The 12,337-nt window shown below is 34.3% G+C and overlaps 1 protein-coding gene across 2 annotated transcripts in view; it reads left to right on the top strand.

Annotated features, from left to right (window-relative positions):
* CNTNAP4 (contactin associated protein family member 4) overlaps nt 1-12,337 on the top strand; it is a 218,221-nt gene that overhangs the window by 21,856 nt on the left and 184,028 nt on the right. The gene's annotated exons all lie outside the window — the stretch shown is intronic.

Genomic DNA, 12,337 nt, shown 5'->3' with positions numbered 1-12,337 from the left:
TTTTTTAGTAAAGGAAAAGAAACCTTGCTATTAAGTTATCAGGTGTATTACAGTTATATATCAGTTATATTATGCTGACAGCACAATATCATCTCCATTTTTTTTTTTTCTGATTTACTAATTAAACGTAGATTTTCAGTTGTTTTAGACTAAAAATTTCAGATCGATTATGGGACATTTTTTTCTTTTGTTAAATGCCCTTAAAGTTTGTTAGACATTTGCTATTACACTTGAACATTTGTCATAAAAGATCCAGAGATTTTTCATTTTTACTGAAGGAACTAGTATCTTTTATTTAGTGTTATCTTTACTACATGAATGAAGAATTTCTTCTAAGTAGTGTAAATATGTTTTCTGTTCCTAATGACAAAAGTCTTATCATATTTTCTCTGTGAAAGACATCTCTTCTGAAGGTTCGTACAGTATCTGTTTGCTGATATAAATTTTGACAAAAAAAAAGTAAAAATAAAACCAATAAAAAAAAGGATTTTAAACTGTCAAAATGCATCACGTTAAACTTTGTGCTATGTTGGTAGTCTATTTTATAATGAGTTCATAAGTCACATTAAAGATAAATATAACCGCACTGAACATTAAAAGATTAAATTAAGTTTGCATTAACTTCAAAATACTGAGCAATCTCAATAGTCAGCCTCATTAGCCAAATGTCCAGAAGCTCAGTTATTCCTGTCACTAACATAAGATTTCCATTTTTTATTTTTTTTTTTTTATTTTTTTTTCCCACCACACCAATGAGGTTCTTGTTCTTAACATCAAAGTACTAATGCTAAGAATGAATAAATAATAAATATCTTTAGGAAGGACATTATTAAAATCTGGCAAGATATATATTATTGGTAAATAAAATCTCACTGATGACATACCTAAAAATAATACTCTATTTTAAAGTTATGGCAAAACAGCTAAATTTCAGTTTGAAATTAATTCAGTTTGAAATTAATTAACATATCTAAGAGCATATGTTACTGTTTTGAATTACCTTTGTCTGTTGTTTGTAAGCTATGTTCCAAGTGTAGACTATGTTCAAGGATATTTTAAAGCTCAACTTTCTGACAATTAGTAAACTGAGAACAAGAGCAAACATTGGCTTTTCTAAGAATGAGTTGCTGGGGACACTGACTTCTGTTTATTTATTACCCAAGAGGAAATAAAGAAATTAGTTCAGAGGTAAAGAAAACACACTTAAGATGTTATGTCTTATATCACAATCTAACTTTAATGTCAGCATTAAGACAGACAATAAGAACTGTACTGGTTATTTAGAGACATTCAAATAAACCTGTTGTATTTGGTTTACATGACAAGGCTTTGTTAGCAGAGGTTGCTGGGGAGACCTCTGAGAGAATAGTACAAAAGCCGCCCCATGTTAGATAAGCACCGGTTTCAGCCAGCTCCAATATGGGACCAGCTGCTGTCCAGAGCTCAACCAATAACTGTGCCATTTTCACATCTCTGAGAGCAGATTCAAGAAAGGGAAAAAACTGCTCCATCACAGCAGATGGGAGAGTGAGGAGCGAGAAACAGCTTTGAACCCAGTGTCACTGCAGAAGTTGAGCAGGAGGTGTTCCAGGTGCCAGAGCAGAAATTCTGCTGCCACCTGTGGAGAGGTCCCTGGTGGACTGGGCTTTTCCCTTGCTGCCCATGGTGTACCACAGCAGAGCAGATCTCCATAATGCAGCCTGTGGAGGAACCCATGGTGCAGCATGTAGATATGACCTGAAGGAGGCCATGGCCAGTGGAGAACACCTGCTGGAGGAGACTTCAGGTCAGACTTGTAGCCTAGTGGACCACGCAAGAGCTGGTGATCTGGCAGGAGCTGCTTCCTGTGGGGGAACTGTGCTGGAGAAGTTTGTTCCTGATGAATGGATCCTCTGGTACATACCCATATCTGGAACAATTCTTGAAGATCTGCTGCCTGTGGGAAGCCCACTGAGGATCAGTTCAGGAAGGACTGTATCCCATGGGAGGGAGCTCGTGTTGAAGCAGAGGAAGAGAGTGGCTGTGTAGGAGCACTGGAGACAAAGTACTACAGACTGACTGCAGCCACCATTCTTCGTTCCCCTGAGCAGCTCAAGGGAGGAGGTGGAAGAGAGTGGATGGGAGAGAAGATGTTTTTAGTTTGTTTTTCTGTTTCTCATTGTTCCAGTCTGCTAGTGATAGGTAAGAAATTTCATCAATCTCATGCTGAGTCTGTTTTGCCCATAAAGATAAATGTAGAGTGATCTGCCTGTTCTTATCTCAACCCTTGAGCTATTTTCATCGTATTTTCTCCTCCTTTCCCTTTGAAGAGAGGGAGTGAGAGAGTGGTTGTGGTGAAGCTCGGCTGCTCAGCTGGGTGTAACCACCACACCAGTTTACCGTATTAAATTCAAATATTACATTTTACATCAATATATATAGCTGATAAGTATGTAACAAAATTAACTTATAACAATACTTTGCAATAACAAAAATATATCCATTCTTGTATCTCTGTGATTCCACATGACATCCTCATCTCCAAATTAGAGAGATACATATTTGATGGGTGGGCCATTTAGTGGATAAGGAATTGGTTTGAAGGTCACATCCAGAGAGAGGTGATCAATGGCTTTATATCCAGGTGGAGGCCAGTGGTGAGTGGTGTGTTCTAAATATGTGCTCTAAAAAATCTTATCTAACATCTGAGTTCTCACTAAACTGTATCTTCCTAAAGATATTGATCTTCCTAAAATATACATGTAAAAACTTGTTTGCGTTTCACAGAATCATTGTATGGTTAAAGTTGGAGTGGACCTCTAGAGGTCATCTAGTTCAACCCAATTGCCAAGCAGGGTGAACTAGAGCACATTGCACAGGATCACATCCAGGTGCATTTTGAATATCTCCAGACTAGACAACTCTACAACCTTTCTGGGCAGCCTATTCAAGTTCTCCATTACCCTTATAGTAAAACATTTCATCATAGTCAGATGGAACTTCCTTTGTTTCAGTTTTTGCCCATTGCCTTTTGTCCTGTTTCTGGGCACCAATGAATAGAGTTTGGCCCTATCTGAAGAGGGCCAACACAATCCCTTCAGATATTTATACATATTGATAAGATCCCCTCCCGGTCTTCTCTTCTCTAAACTAAACGGCCCCAGCTGTCTCAACATCTACTCATGTGACAGGTCCTTCAGCCCTCTAATCATTTCCATGGTCCTCCTCTGGACTCATTCTAATAGTTCTTTCATCTTGTACTGGGGAGTGCAGAACTGGATGCAATAATCCAGTTGAGAACCCACCAAGACTGAGTAGAGGGGGAAGATCACCTCCCTTGACCTGCTGGCAGCACTTTTCCCAATGCACCCCATGAGACCATTAGCTTTCTTGGCCACAAGCGCACATTTCTCTAATAGTTAACCTGCTCTCTACCAGGACTTCCAGGTCCTTCTCCACAGAGCTGCTTACTAGCATGTCAGCCCCCAAACTGACTGGTGCATGGGGTTATTCTTTCCTAGGTGAAGGACCCTGCACTTGCCTTTGCTAAATTTCATGAGGTTCCTCTCCACCCAACTCTTCACCCTGTACAGGTCCCTCTGAATAGAAACACACCCATCTAGGTTATCAGACATTCATCAGGTTTTGAGTTATCAGTAAACTTGATAAGGGTGCACTCTTTTCCGTAATCCATGTCATTGATGAATACATTGAACAAGACTGGTCCCAGTATCAACCCCTGTGGGACTCTGCTACCTGCAGGCCTCTAACTAGGCTCTGCCTCTGATTACAGTCCTCTGAGCTCTGCCATTCAGTTAGAGTTCTCGATCCACCACACTGTCCACACATCTATAACAGACTTCTTGAGCTTGTCTGTAAGGATGTTACAGAAGACAGTGCTGAAACCTTGCTGAAGTCAAGATAGACCACATTCACTTCTCTCCCCTCATCTACCCAGACTTTTGACTCTTTTTTTTTTTTTTTTTAATGTACTAACTATTGTTTGTACCATGCTTTTTTTTTTTTTTTTTTTTTTTTTGAATTATCTTTTCCTTCACATTGTCCTCTAAAGCATGTGTACATTATAAATGATCATGGCTTTACCTTTGGCATCTATCTACCTCAAGTACATACAAAGCAGTAGGATGTACAATTATAAGACTCCTAGCTCTCTGTTTTCACTTTTTGTATATCTCAGGGTCAGAGCACGCAACAGGGTAAAAATCTTATTCATTTTGCACATTCAAAACATTTTATTTGGCTTAGTAATCAGACTGGTTAGGTTATTTTTGTTTCAATTAGAAATGATTCTGTTGAATTGTGTTGATGGGGCAAGATGAAAAAAATATTCGGTCTTCAATAAATTATTCTTAAATAAATTACTCATTTTTTAAAAAATTTTTGCACTTAGAGAAGAGAATTATTACTTGATATTAAGCATTTTGTTACAGAAGAATGTGAATTATATTGATATGTTATTTGTGTTTGGTGGGAAGTGATTTTGAACTTCAAACAAATTCACTTTAGAAAAGTAGATTATCCCAGTTCAACAATGCACTTGTTTTTAAACTATCAAAATTAGGGAAATTTGAACACAGGAAAAGTAAAGTGCTTTTACACAGATTTTTAGAAGTCCAACTGTCATAATTCATCACTAGAGAAATAAAATAAATCTGTATATAAAGATACACTACATGTATTTCAGTCACCAAATGAAAGGCAGAAATTACCAAAAAGTTAACCAGAAAAGGGATATTTGAAGTTACACTGAAGAAGAGGTCTTTAGCCACACAGTTTTGAATTTAATAAATTAATAGGAAATGATAAAGGAACTGGGGAAAGAAAGCTACATTTTTTGAAGAAAAAAAAAAAAAGAAAAAAAAAAAAGAAAAAAAAAGTATGGATTTCAAAGACCGCACAAAAGGTGAAACATAGAAATATTAGTAGAACAGCTAACTATGATGTTATAAGCAAAGAATATCTGTATGTTTCAGATCTTTGTTTATAAAGAAAAAAAAACAATATGCTTGAATTATGTGACGACAGAAAGGGATTTTTGGTGCATTGGCTGCCAAGGAAATTGAAAACATCTAAGAAAAATTGTTAAATGTTCTGAAAATTTTGTATTAATATTGGTGTATTGGTTTCCTGAAGCTTTACAAATATTCAATACATAAATACAGACAATAAAATACTCCTGTTAAGTGTTAAAGTAGTTGCCATGATATCAGTTCTACCTGAAATAATGGAAAGCTTGAAATAATGGAAAATACAACATGCAAGTAAAATAAATAAATAAATAAATAAATAAATAAGTAAAATAGCTAATGAAAGTTAAATATTTTTAATGGAAAAGTAGACCTTAACAACAATAAATAACAAAACACCCTGATTTATGTATAAATTTGGTACATAACTCAGAAATGCAGGGATACGTGGGCTTCTATAGACTTTTGCCTAAATGTTGCATGACATTCTAACTTTAAATAACAGCAAAATATCAATACAGTTAAATTATATGGATTAAGATCAGGATGGCTGATCTCAAAAAAATAAAAAATATTTTTGCTATATAAAAGTGTTTCCACAGATGTTCTGGAGAAACTCTAAGCCCATCTTTTTTGATTACTTGTGTTAATTATTACAAGTAAATACAAATCATTTATGATGAAATGTATAAATAACATAAGGGTTAGTGAAACAGATAATAATCCTGCCAACAAGGCAAAAGAATATAGGTATGGTAATCAATTGAGCTATTGAAATAATCACTTTAACGAAGTGGGTTATAAAATTAAATGCTTAGAAGAATATTGTGTATGACCTCAGTCATTACTTCTCAGATAGGAACTGTGTCTTACAAAGTTATGATTATGAATGAATCTGGGATCTGAGCTAAACCAGCAATATACTATTATTTCTTTACCATGTTCTTTGACAAAAAGAGACAAGGAATCTTTTGTATGTACAAACAGATAAAAGGAGTTTTTACTTATTAAGATATCTTTTATGCCAATTCCACCACTGTGAAAGAAAAAAACCACTTTCCACCACTGGAAGAAAAAAATATGCTACAGGAAGAGTTTTATTATTATTATTATTATTATTATTATTATTATTATTATTATTATTATTATTATTATTATTATTATTATTATTATTATTATTATTATTATTCATCTTTTTTTCAAAGAAAACAAAAATTGAAACAAAGCAACACAAAAGAGAAAACAGAGAATATAGTTTTTAAGTGGTTATGCTGTCAGACCACCAAAAGGCTTGAAAAAGGCAGATAGGATTTAAGGATTTAAGTATTTTTTATTTTCTTTTTTTCCTCATAAATTAAATAGGCAACACATACTTCTATATAGGTAACTATTAAACATCCCAAAACAATGACAAAAGTGGCCAGCACTGAGAACACACCTATTATGACATGTTCTAGTTTTAGAAACCATCAATACCAACATCTAACTTGTTACACTGTGTTTCTCTTCAATCACTGTCAATAACTTTTATGATGAATATTCAGCTGAAGTATGGCATTAAATATGGTTTGCTTCATCTGGAAATAGAGAAGGTTTATTGAAATATTTTCCAACAATGACCTGTGAAGGAACTTTTCTGTCAAACAGGAGAAGAATGTGTCATTGCTAAGGGCAGGGGTTCTTCTGTTTTTGGCTGCAGTCTGATCAGTCAATCCCAGTGGAAAATAGTTATTAATGGGGCTGTGAACCCTTCACCCAAGAACATTGGGCTGCCTTTGAATTGATGATCTTTTGTAAAATCAGGTAAAAATTCAGAAAACAATTGCCTGGCAAGCATACCTTATATCTGTGCAGCTAAATGAGCTGGACAGGGATTTGGCATTCATACACTAATACTTTGGTTTAGAATATGACAGAAGAAAATTAAATACAGAAGCTATTAAGTAGCCAAAAATATCTGGTTTACAGCTTTCTTTTTCCCTGAGGTGGGAAGTAACCCATGTATTTTAGTTATGCTGTCAACTTACATAGCCAGATATTCAAAAGTGTCCTAGAAACTTGAATATATTAAGTTACCAAAAAAAAAAAAAAAAAAAAAGGAGAAGAGTTTTTTCTCTGGTGTGTATATCGAACTGGAATTTTTTTTTCTTTCTCTCTCCTCTACTTCCCTTCCCTTCCCTTCCGCCCCATTAGTGCATTAGTGTTCACCCTACCTTTTCACTGAATAGGATATCCGACAGGTAGTTCATTCTGTATGGTACTCTTAACTTCATCTAATGTTTTTTTTTTGTTTGTTTTGTTTTGTTTTGTTTTACAACAGTAGTTTTATCACTTTTTAAGGACTTGCAGCATGTAGATTGAAATGGATAAAAGAACATTTTTCATGGAATAAGAAAAAAATAAATAAAAAGATTGATTATTGATAAATACTTTTTTTTTTTGTAAGAGATTGTTTGACATACACAAACTGAATAAATACTGAAAATTAAAATAAAGATCAAAATCAAGAACTTAATAGCAACTAGTTGTTTGTTTTTGTTTTTGTTTTTTTTTTTAGTCACCAAAAGATAATTAAAAAAAGCTTACTCTCTCAATTTCATTAATATGCAAATAAAAATCAATAAATCTGTTAGTAAGAAAATAGAATGAAAAAGATCTAATATGATGGCAAACATGCAAATCTAAGTTGATCCAACTAACATCATGGCTTAGATTTTTATGATTTACTTGATTTCAACAGGTCTGTAGGGAAAAGGACAAAAGTGGTATTCTGAATCTTTTATTCTTAAACTGAATAAGATAATCAATGGCTACATTGACTAACACGTAAAAGACCAGATAGTGCATACTGCTGTATTGTAAGTGAAAGTCCATTCAAAGTATTGGTCAGTTTCTGAGGGAGAAATCATTGATTTTTATTTTTTTAACAGCTCAGAATATTAATTATTAAAAGTTTTTTGTTTGTTTGTTTGTTTTTAAATATCATTGAACAAGTTTACTTTTGCTGTAGAAAATGTTCTTAATACCTGTTTTAAACACCTAAAGAATAATTTATGGGCATAAACAAATTGTGCATGGTGTGCTACTTACTGTGCTATGTAGCTGTACTGGAAGAGTTTTAAGACATGATCAGATTCACATCAGCTTCAGTGAAGACAGGATCTGAAACAACAACCTTTAATTATTGTATATAGTAAATTTTTTTTTTTTTTTTTTTTAATTGTAATTCTGACACTTCAAAAACAAGAGAGTAGTAAATTATTTCTAAGTGGAGTAAGCAAATAGTATAAAATATTTACAAGTATGTAGAAAGCATTTTACTTTCATGAACATTTGTGAGGAGTTAGGAATGTTTATACAGTTATTTTCAGAAGCTGAATTCCAGTTTTGTAATCAAAATTCATTCAAGCATAATGAAACATAACAAAAACTTTCAACCAGAGCTATTTCATGTGTGAGAACACCTGTGGAATAGAAAATCAAAATGATAATGGAAAGCACAGAAAAAGCAGGAAAAATGTTGTAATTGTTTGGGATTCTATTTCTACCTGAAATATAACTATGGGAATTTAAAAAGATATATATGCATATATATATCTTTTATATATATATATACAAATTAAAAAATGCATTGAGATATCATATTCAAATACTTCTAGAAATGAACTTGAATGGGCTGAAAAGAATACTAAACAAAATTGAACAAAGTGAATAATTTGCTACAACTCATTCAAGGTCAGAAGGAGTGACATTCTGTTGCTAATAAATGAAACAAACTTCAGAAGCATTCACTTATTGTTAAACAGGTCGAAATTAGAGATTTTGGTTAATCTTCTAAATTAAGAGGTTAGGAAATTACCCACGTACACTTGACTAATTTTAATTATACTGCCAAAACAATTTTAATTTCCTAAATTCCAGTCTCCTAAGGATTCCTTAATTATTCAGTTGAAAGGAGATTAATATAAAAATATAAAAAATTCTTCCTGTTACACTCTACAAAAAATCCAGAGACTTTTCTGAAAATGTGGCATGCAAACTTAAAGTATCTGCCAACTCCTTTAAAATGTTTCTCTTTAGCTTCAATTAGTGCTCATTTTTCTGGCATACAATGCTCTGTAGTGATCCTCCTCTTCTTACTGCCATCACATGGGGACGGTACTGCCATACCAACCTGGCTGGCCAGAGAACTCAGAATTCCTAGTCAGAATTTGTCTCAAAACTGCAAAATGGTGACATTTTTTATGAATGTCTTAGTCACTATATCCCACAGGAAGTGCCATACATACAGACAATTCAAATAAATCCTATTATGCTCATAATCTTATATTTCCCATATTATATTGCATTCTTATCTACATCTTTAAGTATCTTAAAGATTCAGAAAATCCTGTACTGAACCATTTCAGAAAATAATTCAGATGAGCTGAAATTAAATTAGACATTTATAAAAAGTATAACTTTAGGAAGTAATAGAGTCATTATGTAAAACTGACTAATACCTAAAGTATGACTACTGGAAGGTTACATTGACTTGAATATGTCTCATCTTTTTGCTGTCCAAGTAAATAGAAGTTAGGTTTCCTGAATTCTTCAGGTAATATGATATTATTCAATACATATTTTAATAAATATAATAATAAAGACATATGCAATATTATATGTAATACCTTCAATACATAGATATATCAAATAGTGGCATTAGGTATGCAAAATGGACATTTATATTTTCAGTCACTTTTTAAACTGACACAACCTAATCCTGTTTCAGCCAAGTTTTTTTGAAATTAGACTTCCAATGAAATTTTATTATTTAGCAGTTTTGATTAAATTCCATTTGTCTCCAGGCAAGATAAAGAAAAACAGCATTTTTTTCTATAACTCTTATATCATTTTGTTTTTTCTTCTAAAACTAAAAAGTAATTTATATCCTCAATTAATAATTTTCAGCTAAGTTTCATGATATTGTGTAAAAACAGTTAGTAATAGCAAATGGTGTTAGATCTTGAAAATTGTTGTAAAATAACTTTACATTATATTCCCTACTATATCTCCTCTAGATTTGCAGAGAACAATAAAATATATCCTTGGTTCCTCAACCTTTTATTATTATCTTTGGAGGGGGGGAGGGATTGATAGCCAGATAGTTTGTAATAAATTATTTGAATGGACTTGGATGGAGAGACTTTCTTTCTTGACAAAATAATTATATATCACTTTATACGATTATTTGTTTTGCATGTTAACATTTTTTTTTCTCTTCTTTTCTTTTTTTTCCTCTGCTTTGGAATGGCCAAAAGAAGTTGTGTATGGTACTCAACATGGCAATGTCTAGAAAGGATGCACTATTTACACATATTGTATTTATTTATTCACAGGTCTCAATTTGATCTTTTACTTTCCTTAAAGTGTTTAACCTGTGTGGCTATTTGTGGTGGTTTTACCGTGCTAGGCAGCTAAACACCACAACTGCTCTCTCACTCCCCCTCCTTAGATGAGAAGGGGGAGAAGTAAAACAAAGAACAACTCATGGGTTGAGATAAGGATAATTTAATTAAAGGGAAATAACAATAATGATTATAGAATTGTAGCATATATATAGAATATAGAATTATAGAATGATTAAGTAATAATAATGATTAAAGAAAGATTACTATGAACTAAACAATTTAACAACTAAAAAGGGAAAAGAGAAAAGGGAGGGGGAAAGGGAAAAAAAAAAAAAAAAAAAAAGAAAACAAATAAAACGAAAGCTATGTGGAAGTGCAGAGGAAAGAAATCACTCTCTACTTCCTACAAATGAGTGATGATTGACCACTCCCTTAAAGCAGAGCCTCAATGCACGTAGCCAGTGTTAGGGAGGAGGATCGGCGTTTTCGCAACGAGAGCCCACCCCTCCCCTCTTCTTCCTGTTTCCACCTTTTATTGCTGAGTGTGACATCATATGGTATTGAATATCCCTTTGGTTGGTTTAGGTCAGCTGCCCAGGTGATGTTTCTCTTCTCACTTCTTGCCCACCCCCTAGGAGAGTTAGAAAGAGACCCTATGCTGTGCCAGCACTGCTCAGCAGTAGACACAACATTGGTGTGATAACACTGCTGTTCCAGCTACAAGTGCAGAGTACAGCACTGTATGGGCTGCTGCAGGGAATGTTAACATTCCAGCCAGACCCAGTACACTATTGCCAGAATGGAGTGACACCTACAACAAAAGCCAACTGTGCACACATACTTTGAGGTCAGAAACTGAGTGGTTATCTCTTTTAGCTAATATAGACTTAATATTTTAGTAAAGAATTTTCTGGAATAGAGGTGACGTGCGTACTCAAGATACCCAAGCAAATATGTCACTGCACACAGGTCACCATCTCCCTGAATCGTGAATTAATGGTAAGATGTCACCCTCATTGATATTTCCCTGTACCATTTTCATGATGACATAAAGAGGATGTACTAAATAGTTTGACATTCAGTCTGGTAGAATGTCACTGGTTTAACCACTGCTGAGATGCCACTGCTGAGATAGGTAGACAGCAGAGAGTTTTCTAATTTCTAATTTCTGTCTCTTTCAATGTACAATTACTCTGATAAAAAGGAACAGTAAATATGTATATTTGTGGTAATTCTACAATTGGAATCTGTGGTAATTCTACATTGTTCTGACCAAATTAAAAAACAAAACAAAACAAAACAAAACAAAACAAAACAAACTGTTGTCCTAAATAAGCCTGTATGAGGAACTAAATCCAAACAACAATCTGAAATAAAAATCCAAACTATTAGTAACAATTATAGTAACAATTGTTACTTACTTTTACAAATTTCAGAGGGCCTGAAGGCCCTACTGATTAACCTAGACAGTCTGGATCGATGGGCAGAGGTCACTGGCTGGAATTAAGTTCAAAAAAAACAAGTGCTGAATCCTGCACTTTGGTCACAACAACCCTATGCAATGCTCCAGGCTTGGGGAAGAGTGACTGAAAAGCTGTGCAGAGGAAAAGAAACTGGGGATGCTGATTGATGCTTGCCTGAACATGGTCCATCAGTGTGCTCAGGTGGCCAAGAAGGCCAACGGCATCCTGGTTTGTATCAGGAATAGTGTAGCCAACAGGACTAGGGAAGTGATAGTTTCCCTGTACTCAGGTCTGGTGAGGCCTTACTCACCTTGAGTACTGTGTTCAGTTTTGGGTCCCTCAAAACACTGGGCCCACGCAGACACTGAGGCCCTGGAGTATGTCCAGAGAAGGTCTCCAAAGCTGGTGAAGGGCCTGGAACACAAGTCTTGCAAGAAGCAACTGAGGGAGCTGGAGTTGTTTAGTGTGGAGAAGAGAAGGCTCAGGGGAGACCATATTACACTCTAGAACTACCTGA

Source organism: Anas acuta, chromosome Z (genome assembly GCF_963932015.1).
Source record: "Anas acuta chromosome Z, bAnaAcu1.1, whole genome shotgun sequence".
Lineage (NCBI taxonomy): Eukaryota > Metazoa > Chordata > Aves > Anseriformes > Anatidae > Anas > Anas acuta.
This window is presented reverse-complemented; position numbering and strand designations above follow the sequence as displayed.